General features: G+C 40.0%; 1 protein-coding gene across 5 annotated transcripts in view; it reads right to left on the minus strand.

Moving 5' to 3' along the window:
- The window catches only part of AIG1 (androgen induced 1), a 241,628-nt gene that overhangs the window by 6,552 nt on the left and 212,883 nt on the right, over nucleotides 1-22,193 (minus strand). The gene's annotated exons all lie outside the window — the stretch shown is intronic.

The following is a 22,193-nucleotide window of genomic DNA, read 5'->3' on the forward strand; positions in this document are numbered from 1 at the left end:
TTTTTATTCTATAATAATTTTAGACTCACAGAGGAGTTGCAAATATGGTAGAGTTCCAGTAAGACCTTCACCTCAGCTTCCCTGAATGTTAACATCATGTACAACCACGGCACAATTACTAAGGCGAAGCCATTCACATTACTAACTGGACTGCAGAGGTTATTCTGAATTCCCGTTTCCCCATGAATGCCCTTTTTTCTGGTCCAGGATCTCGCGTGTGCTTGGTGGTCACATCTCCTTAGTCTCCTCCAATCTGGTAGTTCCTTGGTTTCTCCTTGTCTTTCTGACCTTTGATGGGTTCTGGTCAGGTATTTGAAATGTGTTTTTCTCAATATTGTTACACAATCTTTATTTCTTCCTTACATACTGAGACAATATAGCATCAGGCAATGACACTGTAATCAAACCTCAGTGAGTATGTGCAGGCATCTTCCATACTGCCTTCTAACCGGATACCAGTGTGTACTCAGCCGTGTACTCAGTGTAGATCACAGTGTGTATATACTGGCAGAGCCATCCTGTAACCTCACCAATACTTGGCTTCCTACCACCTGGATTGTTGGCTACTGTATTTGTTTCTTGTCTTTGTTCCCCTTAGTTCACACAAAACTTGCTTGCAATAATCTGTTTGTGTTCTGGGGATAGTTTAGGCTCAGTGGGAATACAACTTCATTAACTTCCACAGTTTTCAAAAGTTTAGCTAGAATAGTTACTCAATTTCGTTTGGTCTTGACATTCTTGGGTTCATCACTTTATCAACTGCTGTCAATCTGGAAGACTAATTATAACATAAGTAACATGATTGCATGAGGAATAAAGATTACTTTTTATACTTATGCGTTTGGGGGTCATCTTCTTTATCATCCATGGCTTCACTCTTTGTTAAGCACTTTGTCTGTGTATCTGTTACTTATATATTTACCTCACTGACGCAAGAACCCTGCGGATATTTATCTTAGAGCTTGCTGTCTCAGTGAGGGTGATACCACTCCCCGTCAAGGAGGTGAAAATTGGTTCTGAGAGGGTGATGAAATCTTACTGTTTTTATGTGTGAAGCACAGACACATATATACACAGAACATAAACAGATACACAGCTTATCTGTGGTATTAACATTTCATGGGCCCAGCTATTCCGCATTGACATAAATCCAAAAGAATTGAATTGAAAGCAAGAACATACACAGGTATTTGTACGCCAATGTTCACAGCAGCACTATTTACAATAGCCAAAAGGTGTGGAACCAACCCAGGTGTCCATCTAGGATGAATGGACACACAAAATTGGTATAGCCATACAATGTAATATTATTCAGCCATGAAGAGCGATCACATTTTGATACATGCTACAATATGATGGACCTTGAAAACATTATACTAAATGAAAGAAGCCAGACGCAGAAGGACAAATAGTGTATGATTCCACGTATATGAGATACTAGAACAGGCAAATTCAGAGACAGAAAGTATAATAGAGGGTACTAGGGGCTGGAGGGAGTGGGGATAGGGAGTTAAGGTATAAGGAGTATAGAGATTATGTTGAGGAAAATGAAAATGTTTTGGATAAACATAGTGGTGATGGTTACATAACATTGTGAGTGTACTTAATGACACTGAGTTGTATGATTATAAATGGTCAAACGGATAAATATGTTGTGTATATTTTACCACAACACAACATTTTTATGGGTTGGAGATTAGGAAAAAATTTACCTAAAAAGGTTCCTTGGTGGGGTTCTCAAAAAGGAGAGGAAGGTGGAGAAGCACTGTCTTAGTGGGAAGAAATGGTCATTAGGTCCAACCAGGTCAGCCTGAATAACTTCAAACTAAAAGCTTTTTCCAAAAGAAGAAGCCAAGCTAGTCAAGATTTCTCTTTCTTAAAAAGATTGAAGGATTTGTGAGAATCAGCAGACATTAAATTTTTAGAGCTACCCTATGGGATTCTGATGCATCATATTGTGTTTGTCCATAAATTAGAGGCAGTTTTGTCTTCTTAATCTTTTCTTCACTAGTGTAAGGAGTATTGTGTGCTCATCAAGTGGCTTATTAATTTCCATTGAGATAATATGCAATATCCCAAAAATGTAATGCCATAAAGCTATAATTGACTTTGCAAATCAACTTATAAAACTATAATCTGACTCACTGCGAAACTGTTTCCTCAATTAGGCAAATTAGGAGCAATTCAAGTTATGAATGCTAGTTACATGTTTTCCTACCTGTTCCTGGCTTTCTACTTGCTTCTGGTAGAATGAACCTTTCACTGGCAGCTTCTGGTAATGTCTCTAATGGAGGCCTCTGCTCCTCAGACGTTGTTTGCAGTGTACTTCTGGTCTCAGTGAAGCCACTCATACTACTGAATAGATCCAACGACCACAACCACATCCCATCTCTCTGTAGAGACCCGTACATTTACATCTTCAGTCTTGACCTCTCCCTCATCTCCAGAGTTCTATACTCAGGTGCCCACCACACATCTCCCATGGGAAGATACACTTCCAACCCAACACTTCCATGATGTCATCATTCATCTCTGCATCCTAATTCCTGCACGTGTCTCCCCTCCTCTACCATCTAACAGCAAACATGCATGTCCCACATCTTTCACTTCTCACATCAATGACTACTACATTACTGCAGCAGTAGTTGGGCGCAGAAAATGTAGAGTCATTTCTGACTTTTCTTTTTCTCACAACCTACACCTAATCCATCCTTAGATCCCATTAGCTCTATTTTCCAAATAGACCCAAGGCATCTACTTCTCACCATTGCCACTGCCACGATCTGGGTTCAAGCCATCATCATGTCTCACTGGAAGCACTGCAACAGCTTCCTGTGTCTTTGTTTTTACCCTTGCTACTGTCTGTTCACCGGGCCATTCTCATTGGAACAGCCAGACTGATCTAGATTACGTGCAAATTAGGTTGTGCCACTACTTTGCTCAAAACTCTTGCTTCCCTTTCTCACTTAGAATAAAAGCCAGAGACCCCAGGTGGTTCTTCAGGGAACTACCTAGGCTTGGTGGGTACTTTTCTGACTATTCTCTTCCTCTTCTCCTTCTTGCTCACCCCACTCCAGCCACACTGACTCCCTGGCCTTCCTTAAGAACACTGAGCACACTGTATTTGTTCCTGTGGCTTTCACATGACTTCTTACCCCCGTCTCCCCTACAGTATTCTCAATGTTCCCTTGTGTCCTTCGGTGTTCACTCAAAAGATACCTTCTCAGTTAGGTCTTCCCAGGCCACGCATCTACAAGTTGCAACTTTTATCCTGAATCTTTCTATTCTCCATCTCTTTATTTTTCTCTCCAGCCAGTTAATTTACTGTATTTATTTTCACTTACCTGTGTATCATCTGTCCAATGAGCATAAGCATTTTTATATTTTTATCTGTTAGGTTCGTTGCTAGGTTCTGTGGCCCTTGGAGCAGTGTCTGGCACACAGGATGTACTCAATAATTATTTATTGAATTAATACCTGAATAAAGACATACCAAACCAACAACATCTGTTTATTAACCCTTTACTATATGACAGGCACTTTGCCAATAACTTAAAAAAACAATTTAAAAAATCTCCCCCCTCACCCTCCAATCTTTATGTCCTTGGTTGTCAGCAAAGCTTTTCTGTAGAGAACTAGACAGTAAATATTCTCAGTTTTGGAGGTCACACGGTCTCCGTCACAAGTCTCAACTCTGCCATTTAGTGCAAAAGTAGCCATAGACAGTAGGTGAACTAAAGAATAAAGTTGTGTTCCAAGAAAACAATGGAAATGTTAAGATTCTCTGGGCAGGGGAGTGGAAAGCTATTCTGAGGACAGTGCTTTGAGATAGTACGTGGTCTCCTTCACCTTATTCAACCACTGTATGAGGTATGATTATCCCCATTTTACAGGTAAAGACGCTGAGGCTGGACTCAAGAATGTGCTGGAAAAACAGCAAGCCTGGGAAAGGAATGATGCATATCTGACTTCTTTTCTGCTGCAAGGACTTGGTTCCCTAAATGAGGCTTTTACTATAGTCTCCAAAATGAAGGAAGGTTTTCTTCTTTAAAAAACGTTGTCTTGACTGCACCTCAGATACAGGAGTCATGCTGTGTGGGTTTCACGGGATCCGTGTGAATGATGCACCTACTTGTTCTAACAAGTTGTGTTTTCGCCATTTGTTTCCTTGATACAATCAGGGCTCTATTTCCGGCACAAAGATGACTCATGGCCTCGCTCATCTATCTGTGGAGAGTTCCCAGTTCTTGGTTCACTTTCAATTTCTATCTTGTTCTGAAGCCTTCCTGTCTTAATGCCAAATAGCTTATCCTTTTTTTTTTTAAANAAATAGCTTATTCTTAAGGTAACGGCACCAAATTTAATTTTAGCCTAAAAAAATTGATGTGTGTGTATGTATTTGTGTGTGTGTGTGCGCACGTGTGCACACACAGATATGCAGATGTTCGAGTATCATGAGACTTCCGGGACCATCTATTTTACTAAATATACCTCCGTGTTAGTTCACTTTAATGTGTAATTTAAGAAATGATGTACCTATTAATGCCTCCTATCTAAGTGCTGTGCTACAGAGGTGTCTTTCATGAAAGCATAACCTAAAAGTTTCTGTCAACTTCATAAATACTGTTCTAGATCTCATCAAAGGCAAACGTCTCCCGGGAGTCTTCACTCAGTGACTCCATTTCTATACTTCGCAGTCATTCCTCCCACGACAGTCTGGCTTCTTGTCTTGATACTCCATAAAAACAAGGCAGCTCTGTGACATCAGTTTCTCCTGGTTTTCCTCCCACCTCTTTGGCCACTCTTCTTGGTTCTCTTAGTAAGTCCACCCTCCGCTACCCAACCAGGAAATGTTGAATTTCCTTAGGGTTTGGTTTTTAAGTGTTCTTCTCATATTGTGCATTCTTGGTTAATGAATTCATTTATGTCCACTGCTTCATGTCTATAGCCCCATGTGTAGATATTTCACAAAACGGTGTCCTAATCCAGACCTCTCTTCTGTGTCAGAGAAGTGTAGCAAACAGTCCTTAAAACACCTGAAACATACCTCCAAACCCATACATGTAAAGCTAAGGTCACGCTGTTTTCCTTCAAACGTGGTCTTCCTATGGCATTCCTTCTATCCGTACATGGTACCACCACTCATTCAGTTTTGCAGCTCAAATCTGGGAGTCATCTTTGCTGCTTCTTTCTCTTTTGCATCACATATGTTCAATCCATTATCTTATCCTGTCAAGGTTATCTCACACATCCCTCCAATATGTTGATTTTTTTCCATCTCCATCACCGTCATTTGTGTTGTCGTCTTCTCTGTTTGGAGTACTGTAATAGTTTCTAATTGTCTCCAATCTACTTTTGTCTCCTCCTGACCCATCCTCACAACTGCCAGAGTAATCTTTTTGAGCCAAAAATCTGAGCGCATACTATCCCTGCTTCAAATACATCAATGGCCTCTCACTGCTTTATTGTTAAAGCCCTAAATTTATAACAAAGTCAGAGTGCTCATCACAGAGTGGCTTCCACCTGTCTCATACTCCCTCTCATGCCTGGCCCTCGTTTTCATTTGGTTCCTTGATTTTGCCATATTCCTTCCTGCCATGTATATTTTTACAAGTTCCTCCTCTGCCTATGCTGTTAGTTCCCCATCCCTTAGATTCAATAAGTTATATTTCCCCTTTATATCTTAACTCAACCAATGTAACTTCTCAGTCATCACTTTGGAGAATTTTCCTTGATCTATTAGATTAGGTCAGATTAGCTCATGTAGAGCACTGAATCTATTTTTAAGCTCTTCTTTTATTAGCACTTAAATTTGAATGATATCTTTACTGGAATATGTGTCTCCCTGTCTAGAGTATTCTTTGAGGTGAGGGGCTGTGTCTATTTTTACTTCTCATTGTATGACCAGCACTTACCACAATGTCTGTCACATAGTGGGAGAATGAGTGAATGAATTTGTAGCTTTAAGCTGTGATAGAAAGAATGAGTAAGAGTCAGTTGAACAAAGATGGAATACATGTGCAAAGACCTGAAAACAAGGGAGAGGTCCCAGATATTCATGAAGAAAACATTTTTGTTGAGTTCAAGGAAGAGAGGTCATGAGGGGGCAGGCAGACACCAAACTGTAGGTGGCTTTTTAAGCCATGGTAAGAATTACAGACTGTATTCTCCTGTGGGCAACAGGAAGTCTTTGAATGGGATTAAGTAAGTTTGAAACATATCAGTTGACCTGGAAACCAATTCTATCAAAAATAGTGGTATCCCAGATTGGAGTGGTAGCATTAGGAATGAATATTAGCAGGTAGATTCAAGAAATATTTACACTAGCATGAATCAAACTGTAGGTCATAAGCAGTGGCATGCTGGAGATTGTGAGGAGAGCTGGTTTTTGGATTTGGGGGATGTTTGCAAGCTCTTTGGTTGGGAGCTTAGATTCATCCACGGTGGGTGTACTTACACCAAAGACTCAAATGCTACACATCAAGTCCCCACCCTTGCTTCCAGAAGAGCTGGTTCTTAACCATTTGCCAGTCACCCATTAGTTACTAGCATTTTAAAAAGCAACAACAGAAGAAAACATAATAGAAAATGTCAGAAACCTTTGCATAAAATGATGATAAAAATTGCTTTGTGAAACTTGTGTTTTACTTGTGTGTGTGTGCGCGCGTGTGAGCATGCACATGCATACTGGCTGGGTCACGAAGCAAAAGACATTTCTTTTTACTCACAGTAAAATAAATTTGAAAGACAATGATTTAGAAAATAGAATGAAGAGAACTTGGTGATTGATGGGATTTAGGCAGTGAGGGAAGTGAGATGAGTTTGGGATGAATCATAGATTCCTGGCTTGATTAACTGGGTGGAGAGTGTTGCCATTTCCTGAGATAGGGAATGCCATAAGGGAGCCCATTTGAGGGGATGATGAGTTCAGTTTGGACATGTTGAATTTGAAGTGTCTGTAAGAGATCCAAGGGGAGATTTCCTGAAGGCAGTTACATGGGTTTAGACTGTAGAGAAAGGAAAAGGAAAAACTAGACAACATCTAGTAGCACAATATATTTGAGAATTGAGACTAATTAGAAAACTGACTTTCCTCCCACAAAGTAGAAGCAAGAAAATTTTCATATTCCAGGTGGCATGTGTCTCATTCAAATCTATTTTGGATTCTGACCAGGTATACATGATAAATAGTTAAGTAAAGAAAAATTGACCTTGTTAAACTCACTGGCTCTTATGCCACATAGACAGACTTCATCCTACGCCATAAATCGTGAGTTGTGGTGGTCACTGGAGCCTTGGAGGAGCTGGAGTGAAGAAGGCATGTCACCCTCCCCTTTTCTGATTCTGTCACCCTTATTTATCCTGAATAGACACACGTACCTGCCTTATCATTGATGACCTTTCAATTCTTAAGATTAGTTTATTTTTAAAAGGATTTAAAAACCACTTTTATTAGTCACATTTAGATAAGGAGCTAGGCTATTTGACAGCTGAGCTATTGCTCATAAGAGACACAGGACACAGACTCCTGCAATAACAGCTAACAGCTAACAACATTGACCTCTTAGTGATAGGCACTATATTAAATGTTTTATATGAGCAACTCTTTGGAGAGGTGTTATATTATTACCATTCTGTAGGTGAGGACACCGAGGCCCCAAGAGGTTCAATAAGTGGAGAAGCAAGGATACATATTTCAGCAGTCTGGCGCTCAGCCTGTACACCAGCCTCCTCTGGTGCTCTGAGAAACAGGACAGGATGGATGGGAACAGGGCTCTGGCCAGCTCTGTTTAACGTGCTCAGAACCAAAAAGTGATCCAAGTATGAAATCTCTGCGTGATTTTTTTCCTCTGCTCCCCACTGACTAGAAAAGTTATAGAAAATCTGTGAGATACAGAAATGCCGCAAAATGTAAGATAAATCAGTTCTGGTGAAGTTTTAAACAAGACTGAGTCTCTTATAAAACTCAGGGGTCAGATTTTACAACCTCTCCCGAGGGGAGGAAAAACCACTGCAGGGATAATGTAATAAACACTTCCTTGAGAGGAGGCATTGACTTACCTCTTAAGAAAGAGTCGCCTCATATGCGCATTTAGTCTACTGGAATTTACTACACTGCTTGGCAGGCAGTGAGCGTGTGTTCCAGGGTGGGGCAAGATCCCGGATGTGCATTGCATCAGCTTCCTGCCCAATGGGTCTCCGTCTGTCTCGCATGGTACCTCCAACCTGATGCTTCTGAAGGACTTGTCCTAGACAGTTGTAAGTTTTGATTCAAAGGCTAACTTTATACCTGGCCCTCTTCTTAGGTCTAATCATCTCAATTTAGAGCAATTCTGAAGGCCGCTTGGACCATCTCTTGCCTATTGACTGCAAGGAGACTGGTTCTTGCTACGTTTTTGAGAATCTAGAATTCTGCTGGATTTTTCTGGAGTTTATGTCCTCGTTCATTTATTCAGCAAACATTTCTCGAATCCCTTCTGTGTGTCAGGTGGGGTGAGCAGCAGTAAGGATGCAAAGGTGTGTCCTCCAGAGTGCATGCTGCAGAGGGCTGCCAGGGTTCTCACGGAAATGGCCATAGGTGCCAGAGAATGGGACAAAGAATATCTGCCTAGATGGAAACTGGGCTCTGGAAACAGGCCTCAAAACATTCTTCACGGTGACGTGTACGGTGGTGCTAGAGAATTAATGCATCAATTCACAGGCAATTACCACATAGAGGGATCCCATCCGAAGCAGTGTTGAAATATCCTCTAGCTCAGTTACAGAGATAATTTTAGAAGCTACAGATATAATTATGTAACTGTTCATTTACTGTGGGTTTAAAAGAGTATTCTTCAAGATAACCTTATAAGGCAGCATCATAATTTATAATTTATCAGCATCTTTCCAATTTTCTCATTGGAGTTAGCCCAAATTTACATACTTGGGAGGCATCTATACATGAGGCCAGCTTTATGAATGTGCATCCTGTGTGGTCACATGTGGCCCTGGGGTCAGAAGGGCCCACATTTGGTTTGTATCTTAAAATTTGTAATAATTTTTGAACTAGAGTCTCCACATTTTTATTTTGCACTGGGCCCCACAAATTACCAGCTGGTCCTGATCATGTAGCTGTGCCTTCTATACTCCGGATCAACTTGAGCTCATCCACCTAATAGGTCACCTTGAATAGTATTTACCTTTCAGACCTCAGTTTCCCTCTGCTAAAGGGTTATAAACAATACTGCCTATCCTAAAGAGATACTCATCAGATAACATAGTTATAAGCACAGTCAACTTAGATTAGATTAAAAAAACAAGGAAACAGAACAAACCAACAAAATCTCCCCACTGCTTCTCCCTATGCAGAAATATATAATATTTTTTCTGTACTTGTCACACACAAAGATATTTTCAAGGTTTTGTCCCTCCGCCCATCCTTGGGGAGAAAGGCAAATTGTGCATGCCTCCCAGAATGAATTCCTATGAGGTAATCAGGGAATGTGTTTTCTTCCTGATTCTAGATCACAAATATCAGAGTAATTTATCCATACAGGCAGGCCAATAAGCTACTTCAGAATATTTTCTTCCACCACATGTCCTGGCACATGTCTAAACTGGTTTCAAGTGATTTGCTTCCTTTGAGTCTTACTTTCTACAGCCTACCTGGTCTTATGGTGATGTTTCCCGAGAGAACTCAATTCAAATTTCCCTTAATAAACTTCATGGCCAGTTTCACTTAACTTTAATCATTTGGATCTTCTTAAAGTACACAGATGCCAAACATCAAGTTGACACATTGAACGTTGTATGAAATGTGTTTTTTCTAGAAGGAGGTGGGAAGTGTGGTCAGCAAGGGACTCTTACGGCCTGAGCAATCATCAGAATTGGCTGAGGTAGTGAGAAACCCATGCACTTAAACCACTAACTCTGCAAGGGGAAGAGGAACACCCTCAATCCCACATCGGAAAATCATAATTTTCCATATTTTTCAGAAATGATCTCTAACGACTCCCTAGAACATTTTGTGCTTCTCTCTCTCATAGATTCTTAGTTTTAGGACTCCAATGTTCTGGTTATCCCTGCCATGATTACATCTTCCTTGAACCTGCCACCTCTCTGAACTAGCAATTTCTCTCTCTCTCTAATTGCCAACTTTCTTTAATAAATAGCAAATTTCCGGACATTTCTTGAGCTCTTGCTTTGTGCTAGTGCCCAGTCTCAAGTCGCAGTGAGGTCACCTCTGCATTATTTGCCACATCTGTCCTCTGAGTGCTGCTTCTAGAACTGTTAAATGTTTCTTTTCCCATTCAATAAATGTGGACCAGTGTCTAGAATGTGTCAGACACATAAATGCAGCAGTATTTAAGGTAGATGTGATCCTGTCTTGTAATGGGGGTCCCAGTATTAACAGAAATACAGACATTAGATGACACCATGGTATTATGCCCTTGCTAGTGCTAGGGAGGGGTGGTAGGGTCAATTATTCTTATTTTTTTCAAGTTGAGTTGTACTGTTTGTTTTTCAACTGAATTTTAACTTTTATCAGAACCACCAAAAGCTCTAGAAGGTTTATATTAAAAAGCAGAGAGTCCCTGCCATACCCAACTGGAGTCTCCTTCCTATGCCTTGTCCTGATCCCCAGTGAAGGCCTTATTCAACAATGTCAGCTGTTTTTTGTTTTTAGCTTTTAAAAACATGTATATTTGTTTTTTAAAAAAATAATTATTTATTTATTTTGAGAGAGAGAGCAAGTCAGGGAAGGACACAGAGAGAGGGAGGGAGAGAGAGTCCCAGGCAAGTTCTGCACTGCCAGCACAGAGCCCAACACAGGGCTTGAACTCACAAACCGTGAGATCTGACCTGGGCTGAAATCAACAGCTGGAAGCCTAACCGACTGATTCACCCAGGTGCTGTTATATCTATATTTCTTAAAAATAGCCATATATTGCTGACATTCTGGATTGATCAACCTGAGATAGTATCTGCTGATTACTAATATGGATGATATGTCCAGCCATTTTATAACTCCTTCCCTCCTTTCTTATTCTCTTTTACCCACAGAATATATTTCTATCACATTTGGGCAGGCTAAATCAGTCTTCTGTATTTAATTATTTTCCTTATGCTTTTGGTGTTATGTCTAAAAATTCTACCAAACCCAAATACCTTATGTTTTCTTCTGGGAGTTTACAGTGTTGAGCTTGACATTTAGATTTATGATGCACTTTGAGTTGATTTTTGTGAAAGGTTTAAGGTTTGTATGCAGACTGAGGTTTTTTTTTTTTTCCATATGGACTTTCAATTGTTCCAGTACTATTTGTTGAAAAGATATCCTTTATCCATTGAATTGCCTTTGCGCCTTTGTGAAGTATCAGTTGACTATATTTATGTGGATCTACTTCTGGGGTCTTTATTCTGTTCTATTAAACCTTGTGTCTATTCTTCCACTAGGGCCACATTGTCTTGATTATTGTAGCTTTGTAGTAAGTCTTGATGTCAGGTAGTATCAGTTCTCCAATTTTCTTTTTCTTCAATGTTGAGTTGGCTATTCTGGGTTCTTTGCCTTTCCACGTAAACCTTAGAAATGGTTTGTCAAAATCCACAAAATAATTTGCTGGGATTTTGATTGGACTTCTGTTTGAATCTACAGATCAAGCTGATAAGAACTGACATCTTAATAATATTGGGTCTTCCAATCCATGAATATAGACTTTTCCTTCACTTACTTACATCTTATTTCTTTCTTTCATCAGAGTTCTCTAGTTTTTGCATACAGATCTTTCCATATTTCGTTAGACTTGTATTTAAGTATTTCATTTTTTGGTACTATTGTAAATGATACTGTTTTCAATTTGAAATACTAACTGTCCATTGCTAGTATACAGTACATCAATTCATTTTAGTATATAAACCTTGTATGCAGTGACTAATTAGTTCCGGGAGGTTTTTTGTTAATTATTTGGATTTGTCTCCATAGATAATCGTGTCATCTGTGAAGAAAGACAGTTTTATTCTTTTTTAAAAAAAAGTTTTCTTATTTATTTTGAGAGAGACAGAGGGAGAGCAAGAGAAGGGGAGGGGCAGAGAGAGAGGGAGAGAGAGAATTCTAAGCAGATTCCATGTTGTCTGCACAGAGCCTGATGTGGGGCTTGATCTCACGAACTGTTGTCTCAGAAGAATCTTTTTTTTTTTCAGAAGAATCTTTATTTCTCCTTCACTTTTTATTTTTTTTTAAAGTAAACTCCATGACCAATGTGGGGCTTGAACTCATAACTCTGAGATGAAGAGTCACATACTCCACTGACAGCCTTCCAGGCATCCCTCATTCACTTTTAAAGAATAATTTTGCTCAATATAGGATTTGAGGTTTTTGTTTTCTTTCAATGCTTTAAGTATTTTACAACACTCTCTTCTTGCTTGCAGTGATTTCTGATGAGAAGTATGCTATAAATTCTATCCTCTTCATTTTATAAGTAAAAGGTATCCTTCACTTCTCCAACCCTGCTCCAGCTTCATTCAAGATCTTGTCTTTGGTTTTCTGCAGTGTGAATACAATATTTGTAGATGGTTTTGTTACTTATCCTGCTTGGTATTCTCGGAACTTCCTGGATCTGGATCTGTGGTTTGGTGTCTGTCACTAATTTTGGAAAATTCTTGGCCATTATTACTTAAAATATTTCTTCTCCTCTGTTTTCTCTTCACCTTCTGGATTCCAATTTTGGTATATTACATCTCTTGAAATTGCTCCATAATTCTTGGATATTCTGTCCCATATTTTAAATTCTCTTTTCTCCTGCACTTCAGTTTGAGAAGTTTATACTGACATATTGTTCTTGGCTGTGTCCAGTCTACTATGCATGAGCCCACCAAAAGTTTTCTTCATTTCTGCTAAATGTCTTTGACTTGTAGCATTTCCGTTTGATTCTTTCTTAGATTCCAATTTTGTTTACAATACCCTGGTTTTACATGTTGTCCACTTTTATGATGAGATCCCTTAACCTATTAATTATAGTTATTTTATTTATTTTTTTAAAATTTTTTAATGTTTTATTTATTTCTAGAAGAGAGAGAGAGAGAGAGAGCAGGGGAGGGCCAGAGAGAGAGGGAGTCACAGACTGAAACAGGCTCCAGGCTCTGAGCTGGCAGTCAGCACAGAGCCTGACCCGGGGCTCGAACCCACAAACCGCGAGATCATGACCCAAGCAAAAGTCGGACGCTTAACCAACCAAGCCACCCAGGCGCCCCAATTATAGTTATTTTAAACTCCTTATTATAATTCTAAAATCTGTGTCATATCTAATTCTGATGCTTGGTTTGTCTCTTCATAATCTATTTTTTCATTACTATTATCATGCTTTGTAATTTTTTATTGTTGAAAGTTGGACATGACATTTCTGGTAGTAGAAACTGAAATAAATACAATTTTAGTGTATTAGTCTAGCCAAGATTGGGGCTATGTTTGGTGTTTGCTTTAGCTGCAAGTGCTAGAGGCTTCATTTTCTTTCAGTGTCTTTGTTTTTCTTTCCCTTTTATCTTTAAGTTTCCCTACGAATTCCTTCTAAAATAGAATCTATATCATGTAGCTCTCTCAACTGTAATCCACTGTTATGCTGGAGTCCTGTTGATGTGGTGGTAGGTGTGGGGGTGGGGATGTGTTCTATAATCATATGGTAAAATCTTAGTCTTTTAGTGAGCCTGTGTCTCTGGGTTGTGAGACAGGAAGGCTAGAGAGGGGCTACAGCTGGGTAACTGCCTCTCTCCCACATCTGTAAGGCTCTGGTAAAGAAGGCCTGTGTTGTTGAGAATGCTCTGGGTGTATATTGGAATTGTTATTTTGTCACTCTTCTTGCCAGAAACACAAGGGTTTCTCTTGGCTTTTCACCATTGATCTCACCCGTCTTTGAGTCTCTATCTGCTCACACAGCCAATAACAGAGTAATAATGTAGACATCTACATTACATTTACAAATAAATCAGTAAATAAAGGTTAAGTCCGTAAAGATAGTGTAGAATAAAAAGTAGAGAGTATTTCCACCTCAACACTGGTGACTGCACTCAAAATGCAGGGCAATTTCAAATTTATATCCATTAAACAGAGGCAAAGTGTTGATTTTTGCTAATTTATAAGATGAGAAAATAGTAGTGCTTTGCACGTTCCAGAATTCTGTCAGTCTAGCCCTTCCTCCGGTCTGCTCCAGAGGCTCTACTTCCACTCCTTCCTTCTCACAGTGTTCTACAGTATCCCCTTTTCTTGGTCAGTAGTTTCTAGTCCTGCTGACCTTGAATCTCTCCCTGGCCCTGATTTCATTTTTGTCAGTCCACTGGGAATGCCCACACTCCCCTATTGTCCACCCCACCTGAAAAGTGAATGGATGCTTCCGAACAGCTTCAAGCTGGAAACCTTCAAACCTTGATTCAGTTTATATTTCTTCCATCTCAATCCTGGGTCCTTTCTATTTCTATATCACTGGCCAAATCTCATATCTAATTTCCTTTTAATTCCTGTTCTCCATCTCACTGAAGTTTTCTTTTTAAAGTGTTGTAAAATGTATTTAATGTACAGTAGAATTTTTACATAGTTCCATGCATGTTACACCTACTTAGGGTCATTTATAATGAAGGCTAACACAACTCAGGAAAGCCATACAATGCCCTGTGGAAATCTCATAAATTAAAGTAGCTAAAACTGAAGCACTAAAATCCTACCAGTTCATAAATGTTTTCAGATCTAGCCTGGGGGAAGGAGAAAATTAAATTAAATTAAATTACATTACATTAAATTAGACTTATACTTTTTACTCTCTCCTGAGTGAGTGGCAAAAATGATGTTTTAGCAGAGCCAAATAGAAGAACGATGCTAAGTCTTAGCAAATTATTCTCTTTATTTGAATGAATGCACACCAGGTGACTTCTCTGGTGATCTCCGTTAGAACAAGAAAAGGCTGCAAATAAAACTCACATGTGCTGCTATGAGTTCAAATAATTGAGTCACAACCAAAGGGAAGTGACACTTAACCAGAATGCATTTGTTTTAGACAACAAAGACAATGGGAAATCTAGGTGTTGAGCCACTAAAAAAATGAACATATACATGAACACAAAAAAAATTCAAAGCTATTTTCCTTCTTCAGTGTTATCCTTGTATCTTAAAAAGTTGATTCTTTTCCTCCAGTTTTACATAACACTCTTATTAGTGTACAGTTGCATTACCTGTTCTTAGAGTAATAATATGAGGCCCCTGAAAGTCATTAAAAGGACATATATAATAAGATCAAAGGGACACCAGTCATACTTAGTGGATGGCTGCATTAAAGAAAACCTGAGGAGACAGCATTCCCTCCCTTCTAGTCACACCCAAAGACCAGCTTCTGGACTATACTGGTATTATTAATATTTTATTTCTTTTCATTAAGCAGTGACACGGTGAGTATTTGGATACTGTCTATGTTACAAACGAGAATAACAAAAGAAGGGTTGCTACCATGGAAACCTACCTGATGGCCTTTGTGGTGAGCTCCTTGCTACTTGAATGCAAGCAAACTCCACAAAACAAAGGGCTGATCAACGTTAGGCATTACGCTTGTATGGTTGCATGCAAGAGCACTGATTATTAACTTTAATGAATGCCTTGAACATTGCAATCCAAGACAGCATTATTCTTGTCCAACCTCATTATTAGATAAGCACAGGGGACCGTGCATTAAGATATACTTTGGATTGCAAAGCCAGAGCCAATTTAAGGCCATCTCCCACTATTTGTCTCTTGTAAAAATAAGCCATATAGCTAGTTTAAAGATGCGTGCACTTAGAAATAAACTATTAAAAGCAAACTAAGAAGCTGGACTGTTGCCAGCTACATTTCAATAGATCAACCTCACTTAATTTGTATGTGTCAGATATTTCTTCCTCTACACAGTGCCTTCCTCAGAGGAAAATTCATTCAAAGTCTTGGAGCATACAGTGTTTTAAATGTAGCTGTATTTTCAGTGTGGTGATTTTAAAGAAGGATTTATTTGGTCAAGTTCAGGCAATATCCTTATTAATGCAATATGCTATTAAAAATTCAGATATTCCATAGCTTAATAATTTGAGGTGTATACACATGAAATTTTAATTAACAAACAGGAATAAAAGGTTAAGAAAATTGATAATAATGGGGAAAGCATATTGCGAAGTTTTCTTTATTTTGAAAAAGCACTTTGACCCTCTTCAATGCCAATTAAGAGGCTATCATTAATGCTAGATTATATTTTAAATTCTGGCTAATACACTATTCTTTTCTATGTCCATTTGGGTGAGTAGCCTCTTGTCACTTCCCAATTTTGTTCTAGAAATCTTCATTCAAGAATGGAACAGCAAATGCGGACAAAGGGGAAAAAATGGGAGAATTGATAAGTTAAAATTTCTGAAAAATTTATTTTTGACTTTGATGGAAAACTTGAGAAATACAAATATATATGTTTTGAAAAATATTCCAATTCTCTAATTCTCTTATTTTTTTTAAGGCGTGAAAATTCACCTGGGAAGAGTTGCAACTGCCATGGTTTTGAAAAGACATTACTATCCTTCCCTGTTCTTCCCATCTTTGACCTGCATGGATTCATGGTTTTGAAAGTATGCATCGTTCATTTTTTCATTTATTGCTTCAAAATTTACTGGGCCCCAGTTATGCACCAGGCACTGGCTCAGGTGTCGGGGATAATTTGTCTTAGTAGTTCCTGCCCACAAGCTTATAGATGAGGGTTGATGCAGGGGTGAGGTTTCAAAGTAGTGCTGTAAGTGCTGTGATGGAGTGATTAGGAATGCCATGGGGATACTTGAAAGGACCAACCAGAGGGTCGGGGGATTGTTTCCTGGGGGGCTGAAATCTGATCTGAGACTCAAAGATAGATGGCAAACAGAGGTAAGTCCTGGAAGAAAATGGTCCTCACAGAGAGAATGAGATTGCCAAGAGCAGAGCTGAGTGAGGCCAAGTTCAAGAAACTGCAGGAAGTTTAGTAGAAGTGGTGAATGGAGTTACGGGGAAGAGACAGAGCTCACTTCACAGGGTTTTGTGTGCCATAAAAGTATATGATAGTGCAGCATTATTTTGTGGTCTCAAAATCAACCAGGTATCCTTGTGGCCTGAAATATTATGCTTCCCTATAAGCTCTTTCTCCCTTTATATATATATATATATACATTTTTCATAGACAATGGAATATTACTTGGCAATCAAAAAGAATGAAATTTTGCCATTTGCAACAATCTGAATGGAACTAGAATCCATTATACTAAGCAAAATAAGTCAGTCACAGAAAGACAAATATATTTCACTTATATGTGGAATTTAAGAAATAAAAGAGATGGACAAAAGAGAAGGGAAGGAAAAATAATGTAAAAACAGAGAGAGAGGCAAACCGTAAGAGACTCTTAAGTACAGAGAACAGACAGGGTTGCTGGAGGGGTGTTAGGTAGGGGGATGGGCTAAATGGGTGATGGGCATTAAGGAGGGCATTTGTTGGGATGAGCACTGAGTGCTATATGTAAGTGATGAATCACTACATTCTACTCCTGAAACCACCACTACCCCATATGTTAACTAACTTGGATTTAAATAAAATAAAAAAGGGAAAAAAATTCCATTATGGATCTCTATTCAAGTATTAAACTATTTATTGAGTAAAATAAACAGCTAAAAAAAAACCCCTATGTGGATATTTTATTCATTACACTTCTATCTTTAGCCAAAAAGCTGGAAACAATCCAAAAATGTCCATCAACTCAAATATTTGTCCACGAATGGATAAACAAATTGTACTATGGTCTGTGGAATATTATTTGGCTATAAAAATGAGTGCAGTGTGATATATGCTACACCATGGATGAATCTTAAAAAAATCATGATAAGTGAAAGAATCCAGACACAAAAGGCCACATATTGTGTGGTTCCATTTATATGAAGTATCTAGGATAAGCAAATCCATAGAGATAGAAAGTAGAGTAGTCATTTCCAGAGGCTGGAAGGAGGAGAGAATGGGGAGTGACTGCTTAAAGGGTAGAAGGATTCTTTTAGAGGTGATAAACATGTTCTGGAATTAATAATAGTGGTGGCTGAGCAACTTCATGAATATTCTTAAAACCACTGGATTGTATGTAAATTTTATGCTTACAAAAATACAATAATAGGTGTAGATGAAACAAGTTTGGCAATATATTGATAATTATTGAAGTTAGGTGATGGATAGTAGGGGTTTATTGTATCATTCTCTATTAAAACAATAAAACAAGCAAGCCAAAAAACCCCTTCCATGTCACTCACATTCCTCCTTGCATTTAGATAATGCCGTGTCTCAAAGAAAACAGAGGCCAAGAGATAATTCACTTGGCTTGTGGTCACCAAACTTTAATGTTTGCTTCTTTTATTGTTTTATTTATTTCTGAGAGAGAGAGAGACAGAGAGAGAGAGAGAGAGAGAGAGAGAGAGACAGCGTGAGCAGGGGAGAGTCAGAGAGAGAGGCAGACACGGAATCTGAAACAGCCTCCAAGCTCTGAGCTAGCTGTCAGCACAGAGCCCGACACAGGGCTCGAACCCACGAACTGTGAGATCATGACCTGAGCTGAAGTCGGACGCTCAACCGACTGAGCCACCCAGGCACCCCTAATGTTTGCTTCTTATATATTCACCTCTTCTTTTTCATTCACCTCTGTGTTTAACATACGCTTTGAGGCAAACATTTTGCCAGGAGGTGGGGATAATGCAATGGACACAAGAGGCATAGCCCCCACGCTCAGGACTTCGCCATCTGGAAGGAAAGCCAGGCAAAAGACTGATAGGTGAGGTAAGGACATGTGTGAATGTCTTGAGGCAGGAGAGAGCACAGCGTGTCTGAGGATGGAAAGAAGTCAAGTGTGACTGAAGGGTAGAGAGCGAGTGGGCAAGGGCAGCAGATGAGGTGGTGCAGGTAGGCGGGGATGAGGTCATTCAGGGCCTTTGAGGCCACTAAAGGGTTTCAGCAATCAAAGGCTCTCCAGATACTGTCACTTCTTCAAGGGCAGTTCCTTTTTTGTTTGTTTGTTTGTTTGTTTGTTTATTTATTTATTTTGAGAGAGAGAGAGTGTGAGCTGGGGAGAGGGAGAGGGAAGGAGAGGGAGAGAGAGAATCCCAAGCAGGCTGTGCGCTGCACTGATGGCCTGCTGATGCAGGGCTTGATCTCGTGAACCATGAGATCATGACCTGAGCCGAAATCATGAGTTGGATGCTTAGCTGACCGAGCCATCTAGGTTCCCCAAAGGCAGTTCTTTTTCATCTGTGTAGGCAGGAAATGAATGGATCAAGAAAAATGGAGAAGTCACTGTTCTTTACCTCAATAGTGGCTCAGGCATGAGAAAGGAGCTTCTGCTAAGGATGATAATCAGTGTGCCTGGTTGCTTCTGTTATTTATTGTGCCAAACAACAGGATGCCATGGTAGGTATGGGGCAGAGGGAGATCATATGGATGATGAACCCCGAACAAGAGAGGGGTCTGCCACCAAAGAATGCCATTTTGTGGCTCTATTCCTTTTTTTTAAAATTTTTAACTTCTTTTAGAATTTATTTCTGAGAGAGAGGCAGCGTGAGCAGGGGAGGGTCAGAGAGAGAGGGAGACACAGAATCTGAAACAGGCTCCAGGCTGTGAGCTAGCTGTCAGCACAGAGCCTGACACAGGGCTTGAACCCACAAACCGTGAGATCATGACCTGAGCCAAAGTTGGCTGCCCAACTGACTGAGCCACCCAGGCGCCCCGTGTGGCTCTATTCCTACTGCGTGGGATGGGGAATCTGACTCTCTACCTTCTGCAGTGATTCCTATTCCATTAAGTGAAGGTCCCTTGAACCTCAAGGCCACCTGTCACAGGTCCTGAGTATAAATGTAGCCCAGGTATACATTTTGCTCTTCTGAGTATGTTGTTCCTGCATGCCTCTGGTCAGACGATGCCGGGTGTACAGACTTGGGTAATGGTGTCACCCACATAATGCCCACTTATGAAGGTTACATCTGGTCCCTGTTATCTCATTTCTGAACTCAGCTTGTTGAGATTTGGAAGAGAATTTCCAAAGACTATGAGAAAAAGATGTTATAGCTTCACTATCACAGAAGTAAAGGAAATTGTGCCTGGCATCTAGGAGAAGTGGTGCCATCCTATTCCGGATGTCAAAGAGGAGGTATTGCCGTGTAGTGTCCCCTCTGGAGAATAAAACTGAGCTTCTTGAAGTCAGCTGAGGCTCTCCGAAAATGAGAGGGTCTTAGACCCAGAAGCTCTTTCTAGCTATCCTTCTTAGGCATGAGACCATGGCATTCATGAGAAGGCCTCTAAGGCAACCATAAGAGGTGATGCTTATAGTGGGAAGGGCCTAGATGCCAACACAGTGTGCACTGTGTGGCTGGTGGTATTAACAAGTAGCCCGGTGTTAGTGACTTCAGGACACAGATGACACAGCTATGGAGCCAACTACAATGAAAATTAAGGTTACCGCTCCTTTGAGTGCAATTACGGTGCCGGGCTACTCCTTTAACCTCCCAGCAGGTGTGGATTAGCAGGTAGAGTGCCAGTGAGCTTGGCCTGTATGTTTGCCATTGCAAATACTTTTAAATGAACTGCTGGCAGATATACAGTTTTCTGTACGAGTCAATCCACAAGAAGAGGTTTGCCCTGGCAGAGGTATACATCTTATGTTAGACTCATCTCCCTGGAATATGCCTTTTTAAGAAGACACTTGTTCTTGCCTGACAGGAAGGCAAATAGCTGGTTTAGCACTGTCCTCATTAACTATTTCTTTATAATACATTTTCTGAAATTCTGTATGTATGTTGGGTTTAAAGTTTATCATTTGGCGGGGCATTCCGTGTGACACAGGGAGGCTAAGGGGAATGTGTTTATGGAAGGGACTTGGACTGATACAAGGGCTTTTGGCTGACTGACAATTTCGTGTGAGCTATTCACTCCTCTGGGGCTTGATTAGATCTGAACAGAGTACTAATGGCAATTCCTGGATTTCTCTAGAGGCTGGCAAGACTTTATGAATGAACTGTCACTTCTTTCTTGCAGTCTTCCAGCAGAGCTAGGAAACACAGCTAATCCAAGCCTTTGGACTCCATTTTCTTTCTCATCCGATGTGTTTTCAGCAGAAAAGCACAGGGCTTAAACTACTCACTATAGTGGCAAAACAATTTGTGTATTTGTACCTGTAAATTTATGCACTGTCTTAATTTATGTAAGATTTTGGTATTTCTCAGCTTTTAAGGATGACTTACGCATCTTATTTTTCTACTGCCATGTGAGAATATCACAGCCCAAGGGTACGTCATGGCATAAGGAAAAATAAAAGCGCTACCAAAAAGAAAAAGAGAAAAACCCAAACAGGAAAAAACAAACAACTGAAGAGTTTTAAAGTAGGAAGATTGACATGATCAGATTTGCATTTTAAAACACTCTGGCCAAGAGGGGAGGGTGGACTGGAGACAGCATGAGAAAGTGAGCGAAGAGGGTTTGAGCATGAGTGGGACAAGATCAATAGGGCCTGCCAAGGACAATGAGGAAGAAAGGAAGCCAGAGAAAGCCTGGCATCACAGGAAATGGGCAGACCAACCATCACCCAACCAGCCAACCAACAACCAAAGGAACATGCACAAAAGAGGCTCAAAGAAGCATGTTGTAGAGAGGTGAAATTAATGTAGTTCTGGTGGGACGAGGAAAGAGAGAATTTAGTTTGTCCTGATGGGAAGGGGGCAAAATGTGGCTAGCTCCAAGTGCACTCAACTTCTTTGATGGACTATAATTTGCCCTCTCTTGCTTCCAGACCATCTCCTTTCTCTGTCTGGTGCACTTTTACCCCACTTTACTGGACCTTCATCTGGCTAACACTTACTGACCCTCAAGGGCGAGCTTATATGTCACTTCTTTCAGGGGACTTTCATGACCCTGTAAGTCTGGGTTAGGGAATGTTCCTCTGGGCTTCCAGAGCCTTCTGTGTTTCTATTATTATAAATAGCCCTCATCAGCTATAGAGTAACTGCTTTTTTATTTTTCTGTATCCTTCAATAGAAGGTCGGTTCCTTGAGGGCAGAGCTGAAGCTTAATGTATCATTTACCCTCTGCACCTAGCACAATGCCTGACACACAGTCGGTAATTTTCTCTTTGAAAATTACTAGGGAAATGGGTCTACTTACATGTATAAGGTCAAAGTTTCA

Source organism: Crocuta crocuta, unplaced genomic scaffold (genome assembly GCF_008692635.1).
Source record: "Crocuta crocuta isolate KB4526 unplaced genomic scaffold, BGI_CrCroc_1.0 scaffold25, whole genome shotgun sequence".
NCBI lineage: Eukaryota > Metazoa > Chordata > Mammalia > Carnivora > Hyaenidae > Crocuta > Crocuta crocuta.